This window comes from Bombyx mandarina, chromosome 12 (genome assembly GCF_030267445.1).
Source record: "Bombyx mandarina strain Sakado chromosome 12, ASM3026744v2".
NCBI lineage: Eukaryota > Metazoa > Arthropoda > Insecta > Lepidoptera > Bombycidae > Bombyx > Bombyx mandarina.
This window is the reverse complement of record NC_143219.1, coordinates 12,153,271-12,165,412: the sequence shown is the minus strand read 5'-3', so window position 1 is coordinate 12,165,412 and position 12,142 is coordinate 12,153,271.

Here is a 12,142-nt window from a genome sequence, read left to right as displayed (position 1 = left end):
GAAGGCCTATGTCCAGCAGTGGGCAGATAAAGGCTGATGATGATGATGATTGAAATTTGTAATTCTGTGTATGCTATACTAATGTTCAGTTTTAAAACAAGTTTTGAATTTATACGGAACTAGCTTTTGCCCGCGACTTCGTCCGCGTGGAATAGTTACTTTGGCATAACGATAAATTGTACCCGCCTGCCTCATCATTTACGTAGAAAGTGAAAATATTTTTAAATTGTAGAATGTTAAGGAGATATTTAAGGTACCAAAGTCACGCTTTTTAACCGACTTTAGAAAAGAAGTTATCAATTCGACCATAAATTTTTATCTATGTATGTTCACCGATTTCTCGAGAATGCTTGAACCGATTCTGATAATTCTTTTTTCTTTTTTTTGTTCGAAAGAGTAGACTTCCCGAATGGTCCTGTAATCATCAAGATCTGATGATGGGATCCTGGAGAAATCCAGAAAAATGTTTAATTGTCAAAGCCTTTCTTGAAGTGATTTGGGTATTTTAATGTTCTAATGAATAACAATACATATTTATTTGGATAGGGATTAATATCATCTTTATAAAAACACCTTCACAAATAATGCTTTATTTTAGAACAAATTTGGTTAGCATACAAAACGTTATAGAGAGCCAACCTTAACATACAGACATATGCTGCCGCGGACTTTTTTTTAGATCTTTTAAAGGGGAACAATTTTGTCATACACTATTTTAGCGAAACTTTAACCATTTCCGCAGCGCACACAGTGGAAGCTCTAAAAAGGGAAAAAAACCTTGATTTTAAAACATTCTTTATTGGTGCTCCGCTTGTATCGGTCTTAGCGTGATGTTATATAGCCTTTCTCAATAAATGAGCTATCTAACACTGAAATAATTTTTCAATTCGCTCAGTAGTTCCTAAGATTAGCGCGTTCAAACAAACAAACAAACAAACTCTTCAGCTTTATAATCTTACGTATAGACTTATATTAAAAAGCTGAATAGTTTGTTTGTTTGTTGCAGGATATTAGAATAGACTAATATTATAAAGCTGAAGAGTTTGTTTGTTAATTAATCTTATACCTTTAAACGAGCAATTCTTGTAATTGCCTTGCAATCTGATTCTAGGAAACGGCTCCAACGATTTTCATAAAACTTAGTATACAAGGGATTTAGTTGGCGATAAATCGATCTAGCTACTATTTATTTTCAGAAAATGTTATTTTATTCGTATTTTCAGTAATCAACTCTTCCCGACATCTATTGGCGAATAATAATACTATTTTTCTTCATTGAGGGCAACTAACCGCTTTAAAGACACAACAAGATGGCGCTATCAAAAAAAAACCGAAAAAAGCTCGGTCATCCTCTATAATAATTTAAAGGAGAATGATAGTTTGAAGCTTAGATTATATGTATGATAAGACGCGCAATGTACTAGAAGTCATCTGATTTAATTCTCGAACTATTACCATCCTGCCTCTTTCTACACTTCAGTTTTAGGCTCGAGGTAAGTTTATTGCATTAATTTAGGAGATTTCCCACTCTAATTTTAATTTGGTCGGGCCACCGCATTGGTGACCGCACACCCTTGCTCATGTCCAAATGCAACAATGACCATCGGGTCAGCTGCACGATCTTCTACCTTAGAAGACAGTAATATGTATGGATTAAGATCTAAAATGCAATCTTGATTCTTTAATAATAATAATATTTTTGTATTTCAGAATTAAATTCCATATAAAGTGTTAGTAATACAAAATTTTTCTTAAAAAACGCAGTTCATTTTATTTATTTTACATTGACCATGGCTGGTCTTGAGCCAACATGGACTTCATTCCAGTGCCTCAATATAGGGCAGCAATAGCGACTCCCTATCGCGGCCAGGAGACTGTTCGAGCTGTCCTGGAGCCGGGGCCACGCGGAGGCCTCGTGCTTACGAAAGATCGCGTAAAAGCCATCTATGTGAGCCTCCGCGGACATCGTCGACGCGCTACAGTACCGAGACAGCCTCATCAGTGCCCTGAAGCCGTTGTTTAATGATTGCGTCCGCATACTCATTCCATTTTATGTTAAAACTATTTCCTGTTACCCGAACACCGCTGACAATGCTTCACGATTGTATACCTCGATTACGTTTTACAACTGAACGTCTTAAAGGTCCTTCAGCAAAACCGAACATCTCCACAAATGCCCTCCGTTTAGAGGCGCGATAAACGAGCCAATTCACAAGCGACCTTTTCTTGTAGCCAGTAAAATACTAGCCTGATAAATGTACGTGTTTTATACAAAATTATTATGACTAGGCTTTTAGTTTTTAAAATATTTTAATATTATGATTAAAGAATTAATAGTGTATTTCACAACTTTGAAAACAATCCTTCGGAAGAAGCCCTTCGCGATATAGTAGCGTAATCTTGTTTATTAAATTTAATCAAAGCAATTCTAAATGTTTTAAAATTACTTTGTTCATAGTAATTACTGGTGGTAGGAGAACTTGTATGTCTGCACAGGTAGGTACTACAACGCTGCCTATTTTCTGCCGTGAGGCAGTAATGCGTTTCGGCTTGAAGGGTGGGGCAGCCACTGTTAAAATGCGAGACCTTACATCTCATATCTCGAGATGCGTGGAGGCATTTACGTTGTAGATGTATATGGGCTCCAGTAACCACTTAACACCAGTTGGGCTGTGAGCTCGTCTACCCATCTAAGTGATAAAAAAAACAAATGTTCAATCAATATTAAAAATCAATTATCTACCAAAGCATTTTCTCTTTTCATTTAATTATACCTTGAGATTTACCATATTCGATTTTCTAATTATCAAAGTAAAATGTTATTTGCTTATTACTTCCAGAAAGACTTGTTCGCTGTAAGACAACACACACAATGCCCTCGGACAAAGATTTTACACTAATTGAAGGAAACCGGTACTCTAGAATCATTTCATTAAGGTGTATAAACCTTTTGAAATGTTTGAATTAGTAATGCGCCCGAGTTTGCACTGCCCGTTATCAACTCTGCCACCGAACCTTTATTCGTCTAATTTTTTTGTAAAAATAATCTTCATTCTAAGATATTCTTCATTCTAAGCAACTAATATTTAAATATTATCTCTAATCAGAAACGCTAAATTTTAGAATGGGTTTGAATTTATTCCATCATAAATTTGGATAAACTAAAATCTTAACGCAATCAATGCCCCTTTAACTGTACCTATATATTTTCATTTATCAGTTTCATTTATTATTAATTTTATTGATAATCGTGAGCACACTGACGCACGTACAACCATCCTGTCGACTTTTAAGGTGAAGCAATCTTCTGTTTGTACTTTGCTATAGACATAATGTAAATTAGGGCCTCTGTTACGTCTCAAAGTAGACAACCTCATTTATCTCATCAAGCCTCCGAATTAATACATTTCAAGTTACATAAAAATTCCGCTATGACTAGGATCAACGAATCATTGAAACAAATTGAGGTCTACCAGTTGTATGTGGACAATACTACGCAAACAGTCTTCCTTGTAGTGCGAACAACCAACTGTACAAAGCTCCAACTTGATCGCATAAGAGACCCGTGCACGCTTAAGAGACAAACCCCTAAGACACCCCACAAAATGTTGCTAAATAGATTCATATATTTCGGATGTGATCACCCTTAGTCACACAAGCAAGCAGTGAGCTCACTTGAAACTCAGCCAACAATAAAAATTCGTACCTATACATAAAGATGAATCACTGATAAAGCGGTTTGTATTCCAATGGAAATCTACGACCAATATTGCCGAATAAAAAAATTATTATAATATTACACGATTCCATCACCAGGCTCGATTATAATAATATCTTTATTTACTATCTTTACTTATCTTATCTAATCTTACTTACTTAATATATTTTCTTAAGAAGAACAGAGTCGTGTATTATAACAATTTAGGCCCCAATCGACATTAATTAAACATTTCGTGAGGTATCCTCTTGGACTGGGTGTGATCCTAACCAAAATAGTACAAAAGTTAGGAGAAATAAAGGAGAATGTAAGCGTCTATTCGTCCTAATCCCGCGCTACAAAGGTCAAGAGCTCTCGACTCCTGGCTTCAGAGAACTGTAGTTAACGACCTAATATCCTAAAAGAACGTAGGATAATGACCGTTTCAATATTATAATGTACTCTCATATCTGGAAATTTCTTTGTATTATCATAAATACTCGCCCATTTTGTGCCTTAACGACTTTCCTGATAATTGGCGTCATTAATCCAAACGAAAATTTCAGCATAATTTTACGTACTCTGATCCTTAATACAATGAGAATCAAGTAACGTACAAATTTTGTTTGGATATTCAAAACTTTGACTTTTGTGTTTGCGTGATTTTGGTGATAAAACATCTCCACTACCGGTAGTTAACTGCAAGTTTGAATTACTTCATTACATTTACAATTTATCTTTATACATCTTATATGAAACATTCATGGAAACGGTAGGTAGATTGCTTAAATTGAGTAGGTATTTGCATTAAATTTTAACCAACCAAAAAAAATCTAATCGCTCTTGTTTTATAAGGTCTAAACTAAAGCGCTATAATAATATCCTTTTATAAAACACACAGTAATTTAATTCGAGTTCGAAAAAAACTCTCACACAAAAAGTATTAGGCCGCGTACGCTCAAATAATTCTACAATTCGACTACTTGCTAAAACAACATTTGCTCAACAGACAAAGAACAAAAAAGGCTTATCCTATTCTCTCTAACCCGCTTTTTGAACACGTTAAATTCACATTTCGTAACGTACAATAACCGTCGAAAGCTTGACATTTCATAAATAATACACATATCACCAGAAACGGCGCACCGCACATGTCATTCTTTAAATACCGCCATTTAACTTCAGCCCTTGTTGATTCAGCGAGGGTCGGTAACAAATTATACCTATTGTTTATGCCCAACGTGCAGGGCTGCCTCCTCGGCTCACAATCTAAATTAATAATTGATTTTCAAGACTATAGGCCAAAAGTGAAGGTTTAATTAAAAGGAAGATCCGTTTTGTTACAAGAAATTCTATTGTATTCGACGTCAGCGTAAGCCCTGAAGCCTTAAATAGGTTTGCCGTTTATATTGGTATGAAATAGTTTATTGAAGATATAATTTTTGAGTTAGTAAATAATTATCATTGACATTAATAATGTTCGGGACACAGTAAGCTCCTCCCAGTGCCTCCCGCTTATGACTCTTAACACCTCGTTTGAAGACGAATATGTTTTAGCGCTCGTGGAACTTCGAAGTTCATTTCAGAGTTAGGTGCATTTCATGCTTAATTCTATAAATAGGGAATCCCATCTGTACTAAAAAAATATTTAAAGATGTATCTTATTTGTTCATATGTAGTATATATTTCATAACTTATTATATGTGTGTTATTCATTAGTAGGCCATTTTAATCGTAATAAAATTTAAAAAAACTTAAATAGGTATGCCACAGGGACACAGTACCTTTTGGACTATCGGCAATTCTTTTTCATCTGACTGCTTTCTGGAAGAAATTATATACTATAGTAAACGTAAATTATCTAAACACTTTCTTTTAAATAACATATCACAAAACACACTTTGTTTACGCATAAATGCAATTACGCCTTCGTCCATTATATAAAACAGTGCGTGGGCATCATATTGTTCTAAAACAATACAGTTTTAATGGATACTATAGACACAAAGGATCTAATCTGTACGTATCTTATATCCAATTAATATTTAGAACGAACCTTATGTGATTTTTCTTCGAAATTGACTTCGAATCGTGAATTTTACTAGCCTCCGTGGCCTTATAGCGGTTCAGTGACGTCATTTGTTAGTATAACGCGAGTCGTAGTCGAGTTTGGTTCTGGATGTTTTCTGAATAATTCTTTACTTCATTTACGTTCGCGAATCATTTCCATTGTTAATGAAAGCACCGAAACCAAAGAGTAAAAAAATTTTTTTTTTAATAGGCTGCTTGCGAAACGGGAAATTATTTACTTTACTATGAGTTCGTAGGCACAGCAATAGGTCAACGATTTGACTGCTTCCAATATGTATGAGCAATTCCCGTCACTTGAACAGTGTGCTCTGATAGTTGACACCAATAAAAACTCTATATTTTGTGATAAAATAAAGGTAACGGGGAGTAGCTCCTAGCCCGACAGCTTAGTATAGCGTTCTACATACTTCATGCTTTCCAGTCTGAATTGTAGTACAACTGTTTTTACAGAAGTATAATGAGTTTCACCTTCGCGTCAATACTCACTTAACCAACTTTTTTATAGCTTAGATGAATGTACGAGCTCATGGCCCACGTGGTGTCTAGTGGTTACCGGAGCCGATAGACACCTACAACGTAAATGCCACCACCCACCTTGAGATATAAGTTCTAAGGTCTTAGTATTGTTACAACGGCTGCCCCACCCTTCAAACCGAAACGCATTACTGCTTCACTTTAAATAAAGTAGAGGACCATAATTCGTCGCATCTATTATTTATTGGTTATCGAATTGATTTAAAATGAAAGTTTTCCTGTCCGTTTGCTTTTTTTTTTATTGCCGTATAGGCAGACGAGCATACGGCCCACCTGATGGTGAGTGGTTACCGTTGCTCATGGACGTCAGCAATGCCAGACGCAGAGCCAAGCCGCTGCCTAAAAACAAAACAAACAAAAGTTCATGTTCCTTCATCATTCATCCGATGATACATTTAAATAGGCTTTTTAGCATTTCAACGAAGGCTTCTTGCATAGTCTGGCTGGCCGTCATAAATTCTGTATGTATTCGGTTTGTGGAAGACTAACAGACAAATATCGATTTGTTTGGGACCAAACTTCTACTAGAATTTATTGCATTAGATAGACGGACCAGCTCATATCTAGTGTTGAATTGCTACTTGAGTCTACAGAAATTATAACAATAAACTTGAGTTAGAAATCTGAATTGTACTGTATATGTAACGGCTCGTCCAAACAGGAGCGCATGAAGGTTACGCGGTGGAAATAGGCAGAAAGATGGTGACTACCCGTGCGGACTCCTATTACGGGCGGCCACCAAATTCCGTATAAATTTTGCAGCTTATCTGCAAACATATTATATTAAAATTTGTCCTCGCGCAATTTGAACACCAGCATAGTCGCATTGCTTGATACAAGTTCAAAGAACGTCTGGTCCTATGATATTTTAACGGTTAATCGAGAGAAAAAAACGAAAGAAACCTTTTATTTAACACTATTCTATTAATATTTTATTATTTTGCTATATCTCTACCGTGAAAAAAAGAACCATTCACAAAGATAATTGTATTCAATAAAGTGCTTCGTTATTTAATTTATTTTAAATTTGAAGAAAGAAGAAAAAGAACAGTGTATACGTCTTTCATCGGAGTTTGCTTTCAATTTTTCTTCTGTAACAATTTATTTCGGCCAAGTCAGCTAAACAGAGGTTGTAACAGAATATAAATTGTAAATTTTTGGGCTTCGATAACTTATTGATCAATTCGTCCGTAGAGAATTTCAATTTCGTTTCGTATTCTGCAACACTATTGTTGCGTGACCCTAGTAAAACACACGGTCTCGGCACTGGGCTCGATATTTAAATTAATAAATTATGTTTTACAACTAAATTCTTTCGGAGTCGTCGTAGCCTAGAAAATAAGACGCTCGATGTACTGGTATCAAGCGAAGCGTCTATACCGACGTTCGAGCCTCACTTTTTTTTCCTACCTATGCTGATAGCCTTGAGAGGTTATTTCAGCTTCACCCTAACATTTGTAGGTGAGCTCACGGGGCTCAAACCGGAGAGTTGCTAACACTGACCCTAGCAAGAGCAGTGCTTCGCAGAATCTACCACCGAATCGGAAACGCGACCCACTGAGAAGATCCGGCGAGAAACTCAGTGGGCTGTGTCTATGGGTTAATTCGCTCGTCGAACCCGTCGCTTGCGACGAAGGGTGAAGGGGAAGAACGGTGACCGATGCTTGTGGTGTCTAAGAGCACCGTTAATGGATCACGAACCACACAGGCGGGTAAATTTGCTAAGAAAATGCTGACCTAACACGTGCTCAATAACGATTTCCACAATGAAGAAATAACATCGTATAATAAAAATCAAACCGCACAAATTATGAATTTGCATAAGGCATACGTAACGCATACGGTTTGTAAGTCGCCTCTGTAAGTTCCCACATGTTGGCACCATTCTACATATTCCTACTGCGAAACAGTCACGTGCTCCGATTTGAAACGTGCGACAGCCATTATATAATTGAAACTACGACCTCATCTCTTAAGATTAGGGACAACATTCACTTTATGACGTTTAGTGGCTTCGGTAACCACTTAACAGCGGGTGAGCCATAGCCCGTCCATTTTCGAGAGCTAAAATGACGGTACTGTAGTTATATTTGAAAAATAGTTTCGCAATTTAATCTACAGTTCATCTATCTATACCTATAAAGATATCGAATTTCGGTGTCAACATTTGAATATCGCGGTAAATATCTATATATTTGTGGCATCATCCTGCCACGGCTACCTGAGTGCGGACCTGCGCGCAAAAATCAGGTGATGCGTGCGCGCGCCAATCAGGAGCCAACGCGCGGCCGCGTTATCGCAGGTGACGCCGGGCTGCTGCGCCGGCAGTCCGCCACAAAGCCTCGTACTGATCGCGCGTTTCTCTCTCATTATTGTAATTTCATATATTTGTTAGTCGTTTGTTTTGTGTCTCGTTAATTTGTTAATAATCTGTAGTGTATCGTGTTGTCGTAATATATATCTATTTCTCGTATTGTTTCGTTTAATTTACCGACATCGTTTGCTTGTGGCCGGACGCCGTTCGGGTTCGATTCCTGGACGTATCGACAGTTAGTGGGTTGATACCCGAATATAACCCGCTACATTGGTGACCCCGACGTGATCGTGGATCGACGTGCATCATGGCTTCCAAAAAAGATAAGAGCAGCGCGTCGACTAGCGAAGATACCGGCGGTAGCGGAGAAAACACAGGGCCGAACTCAGAGGTGAGCCGAGTGTCTGTACGAGTGCCGCCCTTCTGGCCTGAAGAACCGGAGGTGTGGTTTGCGCAAGTCGAAGGCCAATTTGCCCTCGCTGGCATAAATAGCGACAGCACCATGTACCACACGGTGTCATCACAGCTCAACCAGGAGTACGCTAGGGTGATGAAAGACATCCTAACTGCACCACCGCTTATGGATAAATACAAAACGTTTAAAGAGCAGCTAATCCGTCGGATAACCGTATCCAGAGAGAAAAAAACGCTACAGTTGCTGCAACACGAGGAGCTGGGAGATAGAAAGCCGAGCCAATTCCTACAACATCTACAGTACTTGGCCGGACCGGACATTCCGAGCGACTTTCTACGGACGGTGTGGACCAGTCGGTTACCTGTAAACATACAGACTGTTGTAGCATCACAACCAAAGCTGGACCTCGAAGGCGCAGCCGAGCTGGCCGACCGCATCGTGGACATAGTGCAGCCGTCAACACCAGTAATAGCCAGTGCCGGATCGAGGACTACTTCGACAAGTACACCCAGTTCTACATTAGAGCTACGCATAGAAGCGCTGTCGAGGCAAGTAGAAGCACTTGTAAATATACAGAGCCGCCGTGGCAGACAGTGTGGAAGACGCGACACCCGTTCCAGGTCAAACTCGCGCCACATACGCTCCAGGTCCAGAACTCAAACACGGCAACGACCAGACGACCATCCACACTGCTGGTACCACTTTGAGTTTGGAGATAAGGCAAAGAAGTGTAGACAGCCGTGCAGCTACGCCTCGGAAAACTCCAAGGGAAACCGCTAGTGGCCTCAACCGGTTGTCCCGCGCCATCAGGCCGAATCTTCGTCGTAGAGCGAAAAAGTAAGGTGCAGTACCTGGTCGATACAGGGTCGGACTTATGCGTTTACCCACGTACAGCAATACGAATTCCTGTACAAGCCAAAACAAAATACGAATTATACGCAGCGAATGGCACAACAATTGCTACTTACGGGCACGTTAACTTACACTTGGACCTAGGCCTTCGAAGAGACTTCCGATGGCGTTTCGTCATAGCTGATGTATCAAAGCCGATTATTGGCGTAGACTTTCTCAGCTTTTACAACCTGCTCGTCGATTGCAGAAACAAAAGGCTACTCGACGGACTCACATCACTTTTTGTCACAGCACCACACCGGGGACGGATCGACGAACTACAATCCGTTCGCACAGTACTGAGCCATGAAGGTACGAAATACCACGACCTATTACGCCAGTATCCAGATATTACTCGTCCAGCTGGTAAACACGTTGATCCCAAGCATACCACGGTGCATCATATAAGAATAACCCCGGGTCCGCCAGTAACCAGCCGCCCGCGACGTCTTGACCCAGAGAGACTCCAAATTGCTAAAAAGGAATTCGAAGAAATGCTACAGAACGGCACCGCTCGAAGATCCGAAAGTTCGTGGTCCTCTCCTCTTCACCTCGCACGTAAGAAGGACGACGGCTGGCGACCGTGCGGCGACTACAGGGCACTCAACGCTCGCACTATACCAGACAAATACCCTGTTAGAAATATTCAGGACTTCACATACCAGCTGGCAGGTAAGACGATATTCAGTACTGTGGACTTAATAAAGGCTTATAATCAGATACCAGTTCATCCTAACGACATCAAGAAGACGGCAATAACAACACCATTCGGCATGTTCGAATTTCCGTTCATGACGTTCGGACTTCGGAATGCCGCGCAGACATTCCAACGTTTCATGGATGAGGTACTCAGAGGCTTAGACTTCGCCTTTGTCTTCTTAGATGACATTTTGGTATATTCGTCATCCGAAGAAGAGCATCGCCAACATTTAAAAAAACTATTCCAGCGTCTTCAAGAGTACGGTGTTCTAATCAACGTTGCTAAATGCCACTTCGGCAAACCAGAAGTCACATTTTTGGGATTCCACGTATCTTCTGCCGGAATACGCCCGCTCGAATCGAAGGTGCAAGCCATTTTAGATTTCCCCTTCCCTGCAACGATTAAAGAGCTTCGACGCTTTTTAGGTATGATCAATTTTTACAGAAAATTTCTACCAAAAGCCGCAGAAATTCAGGCACCACTTAACGCGCTGCTATGTGGAGAAAAGTGCAGAGGGAAACAGCCGATTGAAGCGACCCCAGCGCTACAGCAAGCTTTCGAGAACTGTAAACATTGCTTATGTCAATCCACTCTTTTAGTACACCCGGACGTGAACGCTGAACTAACCATCCAGACTGATGGTACATATTAATACGTGAATCAAAAACTTTGTATCCCTTTTTACGAAAATTGTGCGGACGGAGGAGTATGAAATTTTCCACACCTATAGAGAATATAGAGAAGAAGTGCACAATGCTAATATTTTTTTAAATAATGCATAAAAGACATTAAATCAATAAAGAAAACATTACACACACTACCATGTATTTGACACACACACGCATGCATACTATTTATTTATTGTCAAACTTTTGTTCTTGACGTATGTGGTCAAACTGAGAATAGATTAAATACTGTTTGTCTTTATTAATATTTTTCTATAGTGTAGTCTTGGCGTTGAAAATACAATCATAATAGTGTACATACTTACAATTCCAATTAATTATAGTCGAATTTCGACAACTGCGGGACCTCTAGTATTTAAAAATTTTCGAAAATATTAATTAACGTTTCTTTACGCACAGAAAGTGGGTGTTGGATAAGACGAAATTTCAATAAGTCGCTGTAAGATTCAAACGTAGATACGACTCATTTTCTTGTCAGAGTCAACCCTAGGCTTTAACAAAAGCGCGTGCATCACAAATCCTTGATATCTGCGGTGTGCATTATACAAATTATCTCGTTCGCTTGTGTAGCTAAAAGAGCAACGTATATGCGAAATGTGCTTCACTAATTTCTACATGCTCGTCTGATGTGCGGAATAAACAAAAATGATCCGTGCCCTATGATGTACGGGAAAATATAAATATATGTGTGTGACGTCATTCTGTTCGAACTGTTCATAGGAAGTCTGTTTACTATTCGCCCAGTGGTTGAAATAAGGTATGACTACAAGCAATTAAGCCTCAAGATGTTGATATTTTTTTTCCTTTTCTTTTG